This window comes from Cavia porcellus, unplaced genomic scaffold, assembly GCF_034190915.1.
Source record: "Cavia porcellus strain 051 isolate PalLab524CR breed Dunkin Hartley unplaced genomic scaffold, mCavPor4.1 scaffold_23, whole genome shotgun sequence".
Classification (NCBI taxonomy): domain Eukaryota; kingdom Metazoa; phylum Chordata; class Mammalia; order Rodentia; family Caviidae; genus Cavia; species Cavia porcellus.
This window is the reverse complement of record NW_026947506.1, coordinates 54,573,992-54,588,003: the sequence shown is the minus strand read 5'-3', so window position 1 is coordinate 54,588,003 and position 14,012 is coordinate 54,573,992. Positions and strand designations below refer to the sequence as shown.

Genomic DNA, 14,012 nt, shown 5'->3' with positions numbered 1-14,012 from the left:
TTCCTTGTTGGTTATAGTTCTTCTGAAGTGCACTGGCTAGGTATTCCTGCCCACTCCAGTGTGTTATTGAGGTACAAACAGGGGTGACATATGCTGGCTCCTCCCCTCTGGATCAGTCAACCTGCTGAGGCTTTCACTATGTTGGTGTGCGCTGTGTAGGGAATTGATTTGGGACAACTTATTAGGTCTCAGCCAGAGGCATGACCCAGGCCAAACATACCGCACCAATCTCGTCTGGGAAGGGAACAACTGACTGAAGTCACTGTTGTTCCTTGTTCCTGCCAGTCCTGCCCAATTCCAAAATGTCTTCCCATTTGTGCCCTTTTCCCAAGGAAGGGTCTTACTCCCAGCACTCACCAGAGGTCAATGCAGGTCCCTTGCTGGCTCCATTCTCCTTTGGGCTCGCCGACCTCCCACATCAACGCAACTGCACTTCAGTGTGACTGCAGTTCCAGGGAGTCAAAGCAGTGGGAAGTTGGGCGGCTCGATGAGTCACAGCCACGTGAGTTCGGGCACTGCATTAAGAGCACCGAATCTTAGCTGCTCCAGTAGTAGCCCCAGGACTGCATGTTTGACGGGTTCTTTTTCCTTTAGTTTTTTTCTGGGTCGAGAAGATCCATCTGCCTCTGTCTGGGCCTCCCCATGCTGTTTTATTTCGGCATCTGAGTTGCCTGTCTCAGAGAGTCTCTGTATTCTGCTCTTATCTATCCGCCATCTTTGCTGGATGGCTGACCCTGGTTTTTGTTTTGAGGCAGGGTCTTCTATATAATTCAGACTGGTTTTGATCTTACTATGTCCCTCAGGCTTGTCTCAAGATCGCAGCAATTTTCCAGTCTTATGCTCCTAAGTGTGGGGCAACCTTTCTTTAAAAAAGCAAAACAACTTTACTTGCAGCTGCTTAACTTCAATTCTACTCTAACTTGAGGCTGTATATTCTCCAAGAAAGCAATTCAAAACTAAAGGGCCTGAGCCAGGCGTGGTAGCACACACCATCCACTACCCAAGAAGCTGAAGCAGGAGGATTCTTGGGTATTTAAGACCAGCCTGGGCTACAAAGTGAGCTCAAGAAGAAAAAAAAAAACTAAAATCATAAGCCTGCACTAAAGTCATAAGCATCCTTAGTAAAAACATAGATGATATATTCAATGAGGTGAATCTAAGAGTCTGGTCAACCAAATCCCACTGGAATCGTCCACCACAGACATAGCACACACAGACAGGTTGAGCCACGACAATGTGCTAAAAACAAAGTACAAGCATAAAATTGTATCATGAGTTTAGACTCAAGTCCACTAAGTGAGTTAAGAATCTAAATCACAGAAAAAAGCCTCATTTTGTGGAGAAGGTAGCCACATGGAACATTCTGCAGTGGGTTGCACTCAGCCACCTTCTCCAGCCTGCCCAGAGACCAAGAGGAGGAGACACATCCCAGCAGCCCTACAAACAACACGCGCACTTCACTTGCTTGAAGAGCACGAGAAACTTCCTGTGTCTCCATCAGTGCTGATGTAGACCTAATGCAAGGGTGGGAAAGTTTTGAGACAAAAGAATGTACCCTGAGTGACTGGGCCTCCCTCATGGTCCAAACTGTCTGGGTTAGGTGTGGCTTGGCTCTTAAGGGCTGAATTCAGTCATTCCAAATGATATGTTAGTATCTTAACCCTTCAGATACAAAATATGACCTTACTTGAAAATAAGGTCTTTTCAGAGGTGATCTAGTCACAACGAGGCGATTAGTGTGTGCTCTGACTCACTATGCCTGGTGGCCCTATAGGGGGAACTTTGGACATGTTCCCTAGGGGACATTCCTAGGGAAGACATTGTGAAGAGGGTTTCATGAAAACCATGGCCAGGACTTGAGCGATGGGGCTGTCAGCCAAGGAATACCAAGACTGCAGGCTACCCAAAGCTGGAAGAGACAGGAAGCGCCTTCCCCAGAGCTTTCAGGTGAGAGGGTTGCCCAATCCCTGACCTCAGATCCCACTTCAGAACAATGACACAACTGATACCTTTTGTTTAAGCCACCATTCTGTGGCACTCTGTTGTGACAGCACAGACAAACTCAAGGGCTAAGGAAGTTAAGCTCTCAAGTCAGAGGTGAGATTCCAAATTCAGTATCAGACACTGGCAGGACCAGGCACTGGTCAATCAGAATGGATGCCAATTAGAACAAGGCTGGTATTGTGGAAGTATGGAAGTGACACATGGGGACTGAGAGCCACTGAGGACACGTGCTTTGATAGCATAAGAAAGCAGGGCAGGATGGCAGCAGGAAAGGAAATAATACCTGTATGCAACTGATAAAAGTATTTTCAAAGACTACGTAGTGGGGGGCTGGGGATTTAGCTCAGCAGCATAAGCACCTACCTTGCAAGCAGGCGGTCGTGAGTTCGATACCGGTACCAATAAAAATGAAAAAGACAAAAAAAAAAAAAAAAAAAAAAAAGACTACGTAGTGGTGTAGAGAAAGCTTTCAACATTCCATAAAACTTAAATATAGGATATACAACTTTCATGTGTGTTTGGGACTCTGCTTCTAAAAGGAGCAAATACACATACACAGCTGTACATGCACATAAAAAGCCTGGAAGGAAGAGGGGTAAACCTCTGCTGCTCCTTCTGGCAGCAGCAGGGTAAGAAGGCATTTGATCTTCTCCTTTGTACCTGTGGGTATAGCCAAATCCCCTACAATATATGGACATTTTAACAACAAAGAGGAAAATGGTTCTTTAAAAAAATTTTTTTTACTCAATTCTTTTATTTTTTATTCTTTCTGTCTTTCCTTTATTTTTTTTCCTTTTGGAGGAGGAGGATTGCAATTTTTTCTCCCATTTTTATTTTTCTTTTCTCCTCTTAACTTTTTACTACCTACTCAGGAAAATGGTTCCTGTTTTAAAATTGTTGACAGCAGACAGTGATGCTTCCAGTGGCTCCGAAGGGCCACCATGAGCCCTGGAGTGTCCAGAAGTCAGCTGTGGAGAGTGGCACACAGGTGGAGGACACACCTGCACATACTCCAATGGCAGCATTAAGCTCATGTCTGATGTGGCAGCAACACCTGAATACATAGCAAATGTCTCCAGGAGAACAGGGCAGCAGCAACTGCCACCACTAGGAGCACTGGGTAGGGATGGGGAACCCTACCCTTGACAGCCTGCACCTGTCACCAAGTAGGAGTAATCAGAATTATGAAAGCATAAATAAAATACCCACACACACTAGCAAAAGACCAGCACAGCCCAGAGATCTGGAAATTCATATGAAGACTCCTCAAATGTGATAATGAGACAGCTCTTTCAAGACATGAGCAAGTGTCCTGGGCAAGGGGCTTCAGGCTACAGCTTAGCCCTGGGCAAGGGGCTTCAGGCTACAGCTTAGCCCTGTCTATCTTGCTGGTGATGCCACAGGGATGTACTCCTCTAGGGCAAAGGACATTGCTCAGCCCGGGCAATGTCCACCAGACTGACCTGACTCCAAGTCTGTCCCCAAAGCCCTGTGCCCCTGGCAAGAGCTCTGATCACATGGCTTCCACCTGGCCTCTCCTCCTACTGCGTCCTCGGCTCCCCTTGCATGGGGCCCTATAGCCTGCTTTCAAAGCAGGCAGGAGAATCACTCCTAAAACAGCCCTAGCAAGTTGCTGGGTGCTTTTTTTAGCACTCAGAATCCACATTCTCTTTAAATAAAGTTGCTTATTTCCAGCCGACAGTATGTAAAAATAAGTGTCCTGTCAAGTGCAGGTGGGTCTGGGCTGTGAGGGAGGGAGAAGATAGAGGGAGAGATAGAGGGAGAGATAGAGGGAGAGACAGAGAGAGAGAGAGAGAGAGAGAGAGAGAGAGAGAGAGAGAGAGAGAGAAACAGAGAGAGAAACAGAGAGAGAAACAGAGAGAGAAACAGAGAGAGAAACAGAGAGAGAAACAGAGAGAGAAACAGAGAGAGGGAGAGAAAGGGAGAGACTGACTGGCTCCCCGCCCAACCCAGCTCTGCTGCCCCCAGCCACCCCTGCAGCAGTGGCCCAGGGAGGAGGAGGGAGGCAAGGGAGGAGCATAGAGGCTTAGCACCAGAGTGGGAGGGAGACAGTGAGTCAGCAGCTTGGTGCAGATTATAGAGCAGGTATCCAGCAGCTCCCACTCCTGCTGAGCTGAGACACAGAGCCTACCAGAGCTGAGGGCACAGATCCTGTCTCCTCAGAGGTGGGCCAGCTCCAAACGCTAGACACTTCCCAGGCCTCGACACTGCAGGCTAGGGCGTGCCAGGACACAGTCACCTGCACAGGTGTGCACTTATGGCACGGTCACCAGGAGTCACCATTATGCCGGGGAGAAGCAGGGCAGCTTACACCAGGGCAGGAACCAGCACATCAGGCAGCCTGTCCACACACTGTCATGACGACCAGAAGGTCCTCTATGCCTGAGTTTGTTTAGACAACCCTGAGTTAGAACAGCTATGCCAGTATAAGAAACTGAGGAAGAGGAGCCTAAAGCCTTAACCTAAAGAGTCTCACCCAGGAAGCTGACCCCCAATCCGGCAGTGGCTTTATTACTCTGGGGAGGGGGGGGGCTGCAGATGCCACCACCAGGCTCTTTTTCAGAGAAAACGCACCTTGGCAGGCATTTGTTACCTGAGAAGGAGCCAGGGGCTGGCTCTTCCAAGCCACCACCAAAGCTGAGGTGCCTGTGCTGGAAGGTAGAACCTATACCTGCCATCACAGGTGCTCCCTTGGGGCCATATCCCTCACCCCCAACAGAGCTGTTCTCGAAAATCTCTTGCAACCAGTCTTATCCTACTGGAAACATCCACACTCGCCCTGTATAAGGTAACACAAAGACTACCACACCTCTGTGTGCTGATGATGAGGTCACCTCAGGTATGAGTGGTCTTATCACACCTCCCCACCTGCTATAGACTCCACTGGCCCTGCACCCTTGGGAGAGGCACCACCATGTGTGTGCCAGTCTAAAAGTGTGTGTCCCAAAATTCACACAGAATCCTAATCTCCAAGTGCAATAAGGAGGAAGAGCTTTGGGAGGCACAGCCCTATGAACAGACTTGGGTCCTTATGAGAGGAACCTCAGAGAGACCTGTCCTTTCTCCCCACATAACATCACACAGAAAGTACTAAGAAGCTTCACATGCTCACCAGCACTGCCAAGAACCTGACCATGAACTTCCAGCATCCACAACGCAGAGCAATGAGCGTCTGTTGTTTGTAACCACAAGATTCAGGCATTTTGTTACAACAGCCAAGCAGACTGAGACAGAGTGTGCTTCATGCAGTGTGCATGTGGTATGCCCGAATGGTGTCTACATGCAAGGGGCACGCCTGGGTGTGTGCACACTGTGGTTCATGTCTCACCTTCCGCACTCTGTGCCTCTTTCACCTAATTCCTCTCCTCTTGCTGACCCTGCAAGCCCCTGGTGGTCTCTTCTCATTCCAATGCAACCATGCAGTCTCCAACAACCTTCCGCGGCTCTCGATGGGCCAGGAGACAAAGCCCAGAACCTCGGCAACACCCCCAAGACATGCTTGATTCAGTCATCATGGCTCCTGCCCCTTTTTCCTCTGTCCTGCTCTTCCTCTATCAACTCTAGCCTGCCTTTGTTCAGTCTCAACCCAAGATTTTACAGAAATTTTTTCCACCTGGTGCAAACACAGTGATTTTTCTTCTATGGCTCTTCATTTCTGAAGCTTTATAGAATGAACACACTGCTCTGCCAGGCTCACATCCTGCTGGTTGGCTACAGCTCCTTGGGAGAGGCCACTCATCCCCACGTGCCACCCTCAGTCTTCTAGCAACAGTGCTGCATCACCTAGCGCCCAGCCCAGGTCTTCACTTACTGGGCACTACGACTCTGCACCTTTAACCTTCTCACTTGGAAGGCACAGGTCATGTCCTGGCCATGTTCCAGGCTTCCCACGCAGCAGCAGCTCCCAGCCCACCAGCCTTCACAACCCTTTCGGTCATGGATCTAGAGGGCGGCCCTTGTGCTGCCAGCTGGCTCACATTCCCCTGCCCTTCCTCCTCACAAGTGCCATCCAACCACTGCGGCATATGCCTTACTTCTAAGCTTGTGCTTCCTCCTTAACATTGCCAAGGCCCCTGAGCAGAATGACACTGTGGTCATGGTACCACTGCAGCACTCACCTGGACCACAGGCCCTGCTCTCAGTGCAGCCTATGATTCAAGGCCACAAAGCAGTCCCTGGGTAGTGGAAGTGGGTTCCCCTGCCCAGAGATCGCTCCGCATCTATGGGATTCAAAGCCTAAGGCCAACCCTGATGTCACCTGCATAACCATGTGATCTCAGTAAGTTTCTTGGCCTTCCTGTGCTGGGGGGACCCTGACTCATAAAAAAGGCAACACTAGCAGCATCTGTCCCACAAGGGTGGACCATGAAGAATAAATGAGAGAACTCACATTAAAGGACTAAAACAGAAGTTCTCGTTCTGCTCTTACTTATTAAGTGCTTTTTTCCCTGTTAGAAAGCCTTTGGCTGTTGACGAGGATTCACCAAGCAACTCCTATGACAAAGCAGAGAGGTAAGTTAATCACTGTGCCTAGTAATTCCACACTTTTACTCTTGGCCTTCTTTTTCTAAAAACCCAGTGCCAGTAACTTTCTTTATGCTGATGTCACTAGTTTCCCATTTGCCACCATTAGTCTTCTAAGAACAGCATCTGGCTGACTTCAGGACAACGGTGACCCACCCACAGGGGGTCTAAATTCCAGAGCAGTGGCTAGACTGCATGTGGAGAGCCTGTGCCTTCTCAGCCACTGAGGAAGTATAAAGGGTTAGGAAGGTCATGCTGGAAGGACACAGGAGCCAATTTCAAGAGGCTTCTGCCAGCCAAAGACAGGGTAGTCAGAGCATCAAAAACAATAAAATGTGCAAGGGACTGAAGAACACATATAATAAAAGCCTGTGGGTTCATAAAACAACAATCCATGGCTCAGTCTGGTGACAGAGTACCATTCAATCTAAAATCAGCAATAAAAGGGTAAGAACCATAATTCCAAAAAAGCTAAGTCCCTAAATAAGAATTCCAGATAATAAATGAAAATCACCATCTTGTGAGCTGAGACAAAAACAAGCTGGCAATGGTCCTCTGTGGCTCAGCTCCAGAGGAAAGGCTATTGGGACGCTGCTGGCGGATGGACCCGGAACATTCCCCAACATCCCCTAAAAGCCTGTGGCAGCCAGATGCCACACACCTCCCAGAGAACACCACCTACAAGGTACTTGGCCTCTGGCCAGGGACCTCTTATCTGTTCCAGCCTGCAGATCTTACCAGCAGCTCAAGAAAAGATGGGGAACCCTAAAGAATCACATACAAGTCACAGTCAAGGCAGAATCTGGCAAGAGATACAGGATGTGGTTCTGATGTTTCTTTGACAAATATGTGGTATGGAGTAAAAACAGGAAAGGGAAATTAACCTAAGTCAAGACACTTATAAAACCCTTTGGCCAAATTCAGTGTTTGAAACTCACTGGAATGCTAATGTGAAAAAAAAAAAAACACCACAAAAAGACATTTTTGAAACCATCAGAAACAAGAGAACATGGACTGGTATCCGATGATTTTAAAGGAGTGTACATTTGTAAAACAGATAATTACATCAGATCTAAACCCTTATTTTTAATGAAATACTTATGGGTAGAATTACATGATATCTGGATTTGTGCTATCAAAAACAGAGCAACAAATGTCTGGTAAAAGATGAAGCAGGAACCATGACACACTGCTAAGTGATGAAGCAGGCTGAAAGTTCTGTGGGCGTTCGTTATGCTATTCCCTCCTCTCTGCGCTATTTTTGAAAATCTGCAGAATCAGGTCTTGGCTATCCATACAGGAATGGAACTGCTAGGCCACAGGTGTGAACATGTCCACTTTCAAGAGATTATGCCGAGCTGCCTTCCCAGGGATCAGCCCAGTTCTCCTCGCTGGCATCGTAATGCTGCAAGCTCACAGGACCAAAGCCTTACACTGGCAGGCTCAGTGGACTCATGCCAATCGCAATACACAAAACAGTGTCTCAGTACAGTCTCGGCACTTCCCTGCTTACTATTAGACTAACAGTGCCGAACAGCTCGTTACAATTATTGACCATTTATGTCTTATCATCTACAAAATTTGTTCAAGTCTTCTGATATTTTTCTTTATTTCTGATTTCCTTGATGTGACCATTCTCCATAAACTATAATTTAAAATTCTATTATTTTCAGCTTGTAAATAATGAAAGCATCCATCATCTTCATACTTTTAAGATGTCTAAAAAACAAGCTCTTCATTCTCCTTTTTTTAGCTGGGTGTGATGGCTCACGCCTGTAATCCCAGCACTCGGGAGGCTGAGTTAGGATGATCGTTGCGAGTTGGAGACCAGCCTGGGCTACAAAGTGAGCCCAAGACCAGCCTAAACTGCACAGTGAGACCTTGTCTCAAAAAGACAAAAAACAAACAAACAAAAAATCCATTCTGTCTCTCTCTCTCTCTTTTTTTTTTTTTTTTTTTGTCTTTTTGAGACAGGGTTTCACTATGCAGTTTAGGCTGGCCTCGAGCTCACTTTGTAGCCCAGGCTGGTCTCAAACTCCCAATGATCCTCCTGCCTCAGCTTCCTGAGTGCTGGAATTACAGGCGTGAGCCATCACAACCAGCTTAAGCTCTTCATTCTCATAACATCAAATGCACTGATAGTTCCTTTCACATCAATGCTTCTACATCTTTACAACCCCTTTCTTCTTCAAGGTCTGAAAGAGTCATATTCCTTTTTTTTTTTTTTTTTTTGGACAGGGTTTCATTATGCAGTTCAGGCTGACCTTGAACTCACAGCAATGCTCCTGCCTCAGTCTACCCAGTGATTGTAGGTGTGTGCCGCCACCATGCCCGGTATCATATTTATTTTTTTTACCAAGAATATGCTCTAATTTTTTCTTCTCTGTTACTATTTCCTTTTCATCAACTTTTGTATCTTTGTGAATTCTTTTCTTCTGTTGACTAGTTCACTGCACCAGAAGTTTGTCTATTTTGATGTTTTGCTTTGTCTTTTAAGGTAATCACCTTCTACTTGTTGACGACCTGGACTACACAATACTGAAGGTCAGCTTGGAGCCCAGGAGAGTCCTCCGTGACTACTGTCTCTGCCGGTCTGGGCAGAGCCCCAGCTCCCTGCAGCAATGCTCCAGGGGCTGGCAGCTGGCTCCTTCTGTCCTATGGCGCTACCTGTACTGTCAGCAAACTGTCCACCGTTTGGTCAGAAATTGTAACGTTATATTTTGAAATTTTGCTTTCATATTTTAAAATCAATTTTGTAATAAATAAAATAAAACACATTTTGTAGCTATAGTTTAAAAATACCAGATGATTCCATATTTACCTAAAATAATGAGGCAAGGTCCTTAGACTCGCTTAGAATAATCTCCATGAATTTGATGGGTTAAAATGCAGCTTAGGGAATACATCTGACAATCCACATCAGACAGTTAGTTGATACCAACAAAAATCAATCAATATCTACTATGAAACTATTTTAATTAACTAAAATGTATGAGATTTAAATTGTGTTAACTGCTTTAACAAGGCAAAAAGGAATTCCAATTTTTACAAGTATATAAATACATTTTGAAAATTAGCAATCAACTCCATAGATCTAAAAGTATTCTGGGATATGTAAGTATCTTATCCAACTCACTTTTTTTTCTCATTTATTGAAAATAAAATATATTAAGGCCAACTCTACTGTTTCAATTCCCAACAAATGTGTCTTTCCCTCTTCTGCTTGTCTCCATCTCCCTGATGCCACCAATTCTGAAAATCAGATGCAGTCCTATAAGTGCAGCCCACCCAAGGCCCCATCAACATCCCACCTACCCTGCACAGGCCTCTCTGAGCCACCTTTGCAGCTGCCACCACTCAAGCTGGTGTTCATTAGTGCTGAAAACAAAAGCTCTCTTCTGCCCACACTGGGATCCCAGGGCCTTAGGAAAGGACCCCACAGCTAGCACATCAACCACAGGTGACCCTACCTGCCATCACCAAGGCCAGGTGTCTGCACTATTACTGCAACCAGGGACATCAGAGAAAAGACACAGAGCTCACAAACTCAGGACCAATAGAAAGTGACAAAATAGCCCCTCAAAAGCTTTAGGTGGCAGAGGGGGCCTTGAAGGGAAGCTGGACACTCACACTAATCGCCTATAGAAAGTTAGTGGAGCTCGCTGGCCTGTAATCCCAGCACTTAGAAGGTTGCAGTAGAAGGATGGCTGCAAGCTTGAGACCAGTCTGAACTACATTTCAAAACCCAGTCTCGAAAAGACAAAAAAAGATGAAAAGAAAGGAAAAGAGAAAACTCAGTGGCCCACAGGAAACAGGAAAATGGATCTTTTGCAAATGTGAAGAGGGTCCAGACACACGAGAGGGGAAGGGGAATAAAGAGAACTAAAGTGTATTAAGTGCATGTACCTACCCTTAAGCTGAGTGTAAACGTCATGCACTGCAAACATGAGCCAGTAAAAAAGGAAGAAAGTCACTTACCTATAACTGCAGCACCACCTTGACATCACCGTGAGTGAAGGCTCCGTGTTACACCTGTTAAATGGCAGTGCACAGGTGCCTGTCCCAGAACAGCTATGGGGTTAATGAGGGTCAACTGCCACCATACTGCATCATCCTCAGTATTCTCACTAACCTGGACCATCAGTACTGCTAACCTCACTATCATCAAAGAAGAGAGCTGTCATACCTGGTTAGGGAGGCCAGATGTAACACTGCAGGCTAGGAAAAGGAGTAACAGATTTAAATGCTTACAGTTGTTGTATGGGCAGTAAACTGCTGAATCCTGAAGGGAGTAGATCTGGCAGGTGTTTGGGGCAGCAGTCTAAAGAGGTAAGAGATTCTATGGCAGGTGTGCACTAGGGGGGACACCAGAGCCAAGGGCTATGGGACTCACCTTTCTGGGCCCACCTGCTGCTATCTCAGCTCATTCACCCATAGCTGTCCCTTCACCTTCAAGCCTCTGCCAAAACTGAACTTCTTTCCTGCTTGCAAGGAGGGAAGCACTCCCTGCTCTTCTCAGCAGCTCCTTCACATTCAAAAATCATGCCACATGTGTTCACACACAGAGCAGGCTTTCTGCCCACTAGCTCACTGTGTTTACTTAAGTGGCCACATGACATTATTTGTGCTTGTCAAGGACTCCCATATGAGATTATAACCTTTTAGGAAGAAAACAAGCCACATTTAGACAGTTTCCAACATAGAATGCACACAGCAGGGGCAGTCTTCAATGCTGAAGAAAAAGAACTTATGGACAGATACAATCACACCACATTCTAATCTTACAGAAGGTATTTCACTCTTGTTTCCTTTAACTGGACATTAAACAAGTAACCAAAGTCTGCATTATGTTTTCAATTTATAAGAAAATCTCTGGAATCCTAAGAGCTGGACAATGCTTGGTCCTATGTCTTCAGCTGTTTTGAAGACCTGGAGGCCAGCTTCTGCACAAGACAGCCTAAGGACACAGCTCAAGCCCTGGCAAGTTCTACTGGAAATGTCAACCTGAAAGTCAGCCTTCTTTCTGGGCACCCATCTTCTCTCATTATGCCTGAAATGCCTGTGCCTGCAAACAAAACTGTGCACCTGAAACACAAGAGTAATCCCAGTGAGGTTTCAGAAGAAGTGACACAACAGGTGTGTTCACCTGAAAGGGATGCATTTAGATACCTCATGGCTCTAAGAAAAGCTATCATAAAAAGATGCTGGCACTTTTTCTACAAAAGGAGGTCTGCTATGTTGAGCATGTTTTTCTGCAACACAGATGGCTGAGGCCAGCAGCAAGCTTGGGGTGTCACCTGCCACACTCACTGTCTTACCTCACAGCCTGGGATGCCAAAACACGTACGGTAATCCTTTGCCCCCCTTTCTCTGGGAAGGACCCCAGATAAAATTAATAGCTGTCATAAGCCTTGCCTGCCCCATACCAGGTGCCCCAAGCCTGGGGATGAGGGGAGGAACAGAAGGCAGCCAGGTGTGGCGCTACACACCTGTGATCCCAACACTCTAGAGGATGAGGCAGGAGGATCATGAGTTTGAGGCCAGCCGAGCTACATATTAAAATCTTTTCTCAAACACACATGCACACATGTGTGCACACACACAGCAGGCACTTCTGAGTGGAACAGCCAATCCCTGAGAACCTCTGTTAAGGTAGAGTCATAAGAAGCTGGAAAACACACTAAAAATTGAACTGTTAGGTGATTTTGCTGTATTAACCTCTCAAGAGTGAGCTCACACAACTCCAGACTGCACAACTACCACCACATGGCTAGGCTCTGTTGCACAGCCTCTGTACCAAGGCTACTGATCTATGCCATCAGCAACTGGAATACAGCAATACCACTAAACAGAGCTAAATACAAAACAGGTACCTAAAAGCACAGTGCGAAAGGGTACAGAATGCAGCCTGTAGGCTGAGGCTGCAGAGATTGGGCCAAGGCAGAGCTGGACGTGAAGGCCCAGGACGCCTTTGCACACCACTCTGGACTTTGTAAATATGCTGCTCCTAGGCTACACTGAATTTTTATTAAATATATTTTTCTTCCTTCTATAATAAATTAGCCTTATCCTAGTGGAACTGTTCAACTTTACATTTAACTTCTTGATTCTTCTGTAATACTTAGCTTAAAACACAAATGTACTATACAGCTATACAAAGGTATTTCTCTTTATAACCTTCTTCCTGTTTTTAAAGTTTTTAACTATTTCAACTTTGTGAGCTCTAAATTAAGACATGGAGTGTGCTCAGAGGAGGGGCCCTGAAGAATGGCTCCTCTGTTTACAACACACCCAACAGGAATCCAGGGCCATTGTGAAGAGGGGCACAACACTTGTGGCCTCCCTATGAGCAAATGTCCTACATGTGAAAAAAGAAAAAGAAGAAAAAACCCCAAAAAACTAAGACACACACACACACTCCCCATCCCAGGCCGACACAGGATCGGCAACATCCACATTTTATCCCCAGAACGTCTTCAGGGAGGTGACTTAGCTGTACAGTCCTCTCCAGAGACTCAGGGCCTTCTCTGGACTCTCCCAAGGGGCACACCTGAGGCTCTTGAAAGCCTGCTGGCTTTGTTCCTTTCCTGTCACAGCTCTACTATGAACAGACAATGCATCATGGCCACAGCTCTATAGTCATGCAACCTGCTGGTGTTGGGGCTGCACTTTCTGACTTTTAAGGAGCTTGCTGAGGTTTACAAAAAGTCTACTAAACCCACCATGACTTCTCTTGGGGGTTCTTTTTTTTTCTCCCATGGTTTCCCCTTGCCTCTTCTTCAGCTATGCATTCACTAGGCAAGATATATATATATATTTTTTTTTGTTGTTGTTCCGTCACATTCTAAAAGACTGCTCTGGTTTATGTGGTCCATCATTGATAGAAATACTTCTGCAGTACGTGACGAGACACTCACAAAGAGAAATCAACACACTCAGGATTCTGTTATTCCACAGGATGCTAGGGAAGAATTATTTTGACAGGTTCCTAACAAAGCACTCAGATAACACACAACTCTGACACTAACCGGTAAGCATCCCTACTGGAAACAGGAGTCGGTGGACCAGGGAGGGCCTCTTTCCGCAGTTTTCTATGCAGGTCTTCCTGCTCTTTTTACCTTCACACCTCTGCCTTCCCTAAAATCAAGCCCGAGGACTCTCTCAGCCACTGTTTCAGCTACACTATCTTCTTCCTTCCCTTTCTAGCCACAGCATCCTTCTAGCAAGGCCCACGATGTCTCTGTCACCACAGACTTTCCAGCCTGAAACCCGACTGCCTTCTTACAGCTTCCGTCCATCAGATGGTCCACAGCACCTGGCACCAAAGTCCCTACCCTGGGCTTCCCAGGTCCGGCACAAGCACACTCACAACACGCTCTGGACACTTGAGTGACTGTAGCAGCTTCCCAGCACATGTCCACCCTGCCTCCCTACCTCATCCATGCTACTGCCTGGTATCTTTC

General features: G+C 46.4%; 1 protein-coding gene and 1 non-coding gene across 4 annotated transcripts in view; one reads left to right on the top strand and one right to left on the bottom strand.

Moving 5' to 3' along the window:
* Positions 1 to 14,012, bottom strand: part of Nudcd3 (NudC domain containing 3) — a 104,842-nt gene that overhangs the window by 34,227 nt on the left and 56,603 nt on the right. The window lies entirely within an intron of this gene.
* Positions 12,787 to 12,915, top strand: LOC111755636 (small nucleolar RNA SNORA11). The gene has a single exon (XR_002790198.1). It is a non-coding gene; the product is annotated as a small nucleolar RNA SNORA11 (small nucleolar RNA).